At 31.3% G+C, this 5,637-nt stretch overlaps 1 pseudogene; it reads left to right on the forward strand.

Annotated features, from left to right (window-relative positions):
- The first annotated feature begins 1,609 nt into the window (after nt 1-1,609).
- Nucleotides 1,610-3,882, forward strand: LOC102595165 (vetispiradiene synthase 2-like; annotated as a pseudogene).
- The last annotated feature ends 1,755 nt before the right edge of the window (nt 3,883-5,637 follow it).

Consider the following 5,637-nt stretch of genomic DNA (forward strand, 5'->3'; position numbering starts at 1 on the left):
GCTGTTCAAAGTTGGCCAAAAATTCACATTTTCCATACTTAGCCAAAAAAATTTCCAGATTCTTAAATTCTCTCCAAAATGAAAATTTCCAATTCTAAGCCTCTTCAAAACTATTTCAAATTGTCGGATGTTACAAGTGTTTGCAAGGAAACGGGTCACACAAAGGCACAATTTTCTACTCGATTTTAAATATATTGTTTATGTTTTTAAGATGAATATAATTTTCTGTCTTGTTATTAATATAATAATAGATCGTTTTTAAATACATGTTGATATGCATTTAATCTGTCTTGTTGCATTTTAAATATATTGTTTGTATTATACTACACTATAAATTGTATAATAATAAATTGACCATTCAAATGAGTTAAAAAGTAAAAAAGAATTTAGTATTTTCATATTTTGTAAATTACAAATTAAAAATTAAAAAGAGATATGTGAGTTGATATTACACTGTATTCGTATTATACTACACTATAATAATTACTTATTTCGACTTAACTTAAAAATTGTTGATTTGACCTAACTTAAAAATAGCTGATCTGAATTTTGACCTAACTTAAAAAGTAATACTATACTGCACATTTTGAAGAGAATACTGCATACTCTGCAAATTTGAAAAGAAAAAAAGAAGAGAATATTGCATACCGCCTATTTTGATAAAAAAAAAAGGAAAATCTTACTGTAAACAATTTTTTTTTCTTAACGTTAAATATATAATTTAAACCAAATTAAGCTATAAATTTTGTCGAATCTGTAACTAAAACTCTAGCTATCCGCCTCTATGGACAAATTGGTCGTAACATTCTTTTGGGGCTGTCCCACAATCATCTTTTTTTTAAAAAATAAATAAGAAAGTTAAAAAAAATGATAAAAAAATCAATAGAAGACATTAATACAAGGATGAAATTAATTAATTAAAGAAATCAAAATATGTGCTGCCTTGGTGGATTCTAGCTAATTTATTGTCAAAGTAGGGCAACTCTAATTAGGGTTGTTCATAGTTATGATTAAAAAATCAATTTGAATTCTAATTTGAATTAAACTGATTTAAAACATTGATATTTGGTGTGGTTTGATTTTTAAATTTTGAAAACCTATACTAATTGATTTGTTTTGATTTTACTAAAAAACCGTAAAAGTAATCAAATCGAACCGAGAAATTTTATAATTATTTATATATTATTAGTAAAATATAAATATTTTGTTAAATTTTTATTAACTTAATTCTTTAACTTCATCATTTTCTTAAGCCCAACAATAAAATTTTAGGCCAACTATTAAAATCTTAAGTGCAAGTCCAATGAAATCCATTATTTTAGTCTTTACCTATCCTACCTCACATCAAATATTCACAGTTACTCTTAATTGAATCACTTTGTTCGTGTAATAATAATTGAATCCACATTAGTTTTCCTATGATTATTCATGTGCTAGGTGTGTGTTTATCGAGATGCGTATGCCTCAATAAATTTATTACTTTCAAACCGAAAAAACCAACCAAACTAACGATTATTTTTTCTTTTCCATTGGTTTGGTTATAGAAAAAGATGGCTATAAATACTTGTTGCCTTTTTCTTCCATTTAAGTCATCAGTTTTCAGCTTGCATTGAGTTATTCCTCAAAATAGCAAAAACAACAACAACAAAACTCTCATTATTAGCAATGGCTGCATTTGTTAACCATATTGAAGAAGAAGAAGAAGAGATTGTTCGCCCGTGGCCAACTTCTCTCCTAGTCTATGGGGCGATCGTTTCCTTTCTTTCTCCATCGACAATCATGTATGTATATATATAGTTTCGTGTTACATATATACATGATCTATTATGTTTTCGATCTTTATTGTGTATTTATATGTAGGAAAATGTAATTTGATTAATTTTTTTTTGGGCACGTTTATAGGTTGCACAAAAATATGCTCAAGAGATTGAAGCATTGAAGGAAGAAACAAGGAGTATGTTGTTAGCTATTACTGGAAGGAAATTGGTTGAGAAATTGAATTTTATTGATGTTATTGAACGTCTTGGCATCGCGTACCACTATGAGAAAGAAATCGATGAGATATTGGATCGAATTTACAATGAAAATGCAAACTTTGAGGTGATGACTGTAGTGATTTATCCACTTTTGCACTTCAATTTCGATTGCTAAGGCAACACGGTTACAACATCTCTCCCGGTAAGTCCATTATGGAGTACGCGTTTGATGTTGTTTATAATCGTTGTATGTTTGAAAGAAGCCTAATCGCATGTGTTCTTCCTTTGAAAAAAACAGAATTTTTCAGCAAATTTCAAGATGGGAATGGAAATTTCAAGGTGTCGCGTTCTAGTGATGATGATGTGTTAGGATTTTTGAGTTTATACGAAGCTTCACATGTAAGGACTCATGGTGAAGACATTTTAGAAAATGCACTCAATTTCTCCACTACTCATCTTGAGTCCGCGGCTCCACATTTGAACTCTCCTCTTAAAGAGCAAGTGACACATGCCCTTGAGCAATCTTTGCACAAGGGAATTCCTCGAGTAGAGACACGATTCTTCATATCCTCAATCTACGAGAAGGATGAATTAAAGAACGATGCGTTACTTAGATTTGCCAAATTGGATTTCAACTTGCTCCAAATGCTTCACAAACAAAATTTGCCAAATTGGATTTCAACTTTCTCCAAATGCTTCACAAACAAGAACTTGCTGAAGTATCAAGGTGGTGGAAGGAATTGGATTTTGTGACAACGCTTCCATATGCTAGAGACAGAGTAGTTGAATGTTATTTTTGGACAATAGGAGTGTATTTTGAGCCTCAATATTCTCAAGCTCGCGTTATGCTTACCAAGACTATTGCTATGGTTTCAATTGTTGACGACACTTTTGATGCGTATGGTACAGTTAAAGAACTTGAAAAATACACTGATGCCATACAAAGGTATAAGATGGCTCTTGCTCATTATATTTTTACACTCTCTTAATATGTATAATAATTAATTCATAATTTCTTTGTTATCATATAGATGGGATATCAACGAAATTGATCGTCTCCCTGATTACATGAAAATCAGCTATAAAGCTCTTCTTGATCTTTTTGATGATTACGAAAAGGAATTGTCTAGTGATGGAAGATCTCATGTTGTCTATCACGCGAAAGAAAGAGTATGTTTGAGTTACCTAAATATCGAATTACATATTTCCATTTCTAACTTTCATATGTTTTGTGTTCACAGATGAAAGAGATAGTGAGAAGCTATAACGTCGAGGCCAAATGGTTTATTGAAGGACATATGCCTTCTGTTTCCGAGTACTTAAGCAATGCTTTAGTAACTAGCACTTATTACTTGCTCACAACAGCGGCGTATCTAGGCATGAAGTCAGCTACAGAGCAAGATTTCGAGTGGTTGTCAACGAATCCTAAAATTCTTGAAGCTAATGTAACATTGTGTCGCGTTACTGATGACATAGCAACATACGAGGTTGAGAAAGGGAGGGGACAAATTGCAACGGGAATCGAGTGTTACATGAGAGATTATGGTGTATCAACAGAAGAGGCAATGAATAAATTTCAAGAAATGGGAGAGACAGCATGGAAGGATGTTAATGAAGGAATTCTTAGGCCGGTTCCTGTCTCTACAGAAATTTTAACTCGTATTCTCAATCTTGTTCGTATCATTGATGTGACATACAAGCACAATCAAGATGGATACACACATCCGGAGAAAGTCCTAAAACCTCACATTATTGCTCTGCTTGTGAACTCCATTGCAATTTAAACTATTCTTGAGAGCCAGAGGACTTCTATGTAGGACCTCCTTAAAGAATCTTGTAAGAAATAATATTGCAAGTACTTTTTTGCTTTTTATTTCATTTTTCATTTCACATTTTAAATTGTATGTTTTATGCTTTGTTTGGATGGTTGTTACGTATTATTATCATAATGTATTGTATTGTATTGTACTGTATTGTTTTAATGAATACAATGTTTGGATAGATTGTATTGTTCTCCGTCGTTCCATAATTTGAGTGATAAACCTGCAAGAAAAGTAGCTTAAGGGGTAGAGCTATTATAAAAAGATATGATAAAAGATTGAAATGTGATTATTAAATAATAAATAAAGACAAAATGAGAAGAAGATATTAAGGTAATGACGCGATCACACCAAATCGGTCGTTACATCAAATGAGTTTTTTCGTCGTTACCTAACGATGAATTTAAACGATATGATAATAGAATTGAAGTAACAATCAAAACAAACATTGTATTTAACCTCAGTTCTTTCCCCCATTGCTGTAATACTTGCAAAAGAAGAAGTTTTCCAGTATTTTGGTGCACTTGTAATGCTATTTTGTAAGAGGATGTGCAACTTTTGATTTTTTGTTGAAAAAACCATATCATTCTTTTTTTACTTGCTTTCTTTTATTATATTATGTTTATGACACTTGCATTTTGTAATTGCAATATTTCATTGTAGCAAATTGATTGTTTTTGAATGTCATAGGTACCTTATTCATTTGTGTTTTACCTTGTTCAGTATTTTATAATTTAAAATATTGAATTAATCTAATTTTATTTAGTTATGAAGATTAGTCATATTAATTTGAATCAAAAATATAAAATGATGGACAGTGCAAAAAATATCTTTACTGTTAAATTGCGAAAGAAATAAAAATTCAAATGGTTGGCTCCTTTTCATATTACTTGACCCAACAACAACAACAATATCATATTTGTGTAGTTTTAGTGGAGTTTAAGAAGGGTAGAGTGTATGCACATTTTATCTTTGATTCCGAGATGAAGTAGAGAGACTGTTTCTGATAAACCCCTGATTCTAAAACAAAAACAGTTTAGAAAAAAACATAATAAAGTTACAATAGATGTAGATAGTAACAAAAACAACTAGTAACAAAAATAACAAATAGTGACTGAACGATACTATTTTTTCCTTCATATTTATATTTTTTAGGAGATAAATTGCACTACAGTTAAAGTCAATCTCTGGGTTTTTGCTCTAGTCAAAGTTCTATCTGGCTTTCCGCTGGGAAAGTAAGAGACGAGTATAGTTGTGAACCTGGAAGCCTGCTGAAAAGGGCTTCTCTTTCTAGTTCGAGAAGTTTTAAATAAAGCAAAAAGTTTTTTCAGATGAATGGCTTGATTCTACTTCTTTCACTTTCTTTAGCCTCGATGTTCTTGCTCTTCTTGAGTCCTCTTAGGATGAAGCTTTCACTGGAATTTCCTACTCTAAGTTCAGTGACCTGACACAATCTAATTATTAATTAATAGAACCCAAAACAGGCTCAAGGCCATCTCTTCCAACATTTTCTTACTTCTAACCCTTTGAATAGCACAGCCCCTGTGGTTGCGAGCTGAAGCTGCTACATAGTTATATTTAGGGAAAAGACATAAATTCTGTAACGACCCTTAAAATGAAATAGGATAATTAGAGCTTCACATGCGTGTTAGTAGTTGATAAACTTGTATAAAGGGTTGGTAAATTTCCCCCTTGGCTAATTAAATGTTTGGGCATTTATTTTAAGTTGTTTTTATTATTTTATGTATATTAGATCATTTAATTGAGGGCTATAACTATATTCTTCAAATTAGAATTTCCAAAGTCTTTCTCTCTATATTTCTCTCTAACTCAAGGAAGAA

The sequence above is a fragment of the Solanum tuberosum genome, unplaced genomic scaffold, assembly GCF_000226075.1.
Source record: "Solanum tuberosum cultivar DM 1-3 516 R44 unplaced genomic scaffold, SolTub_3.0 scf00324, whole genome shotgun sequence".
NCBI classification, from domain to species: domain Eukaryota; kingdom Viridiplantae; phylum Streptophyta; class Magnoliopsida; order Solanales; family Solanaceae; genus Solanum; species Solanum tuberosum.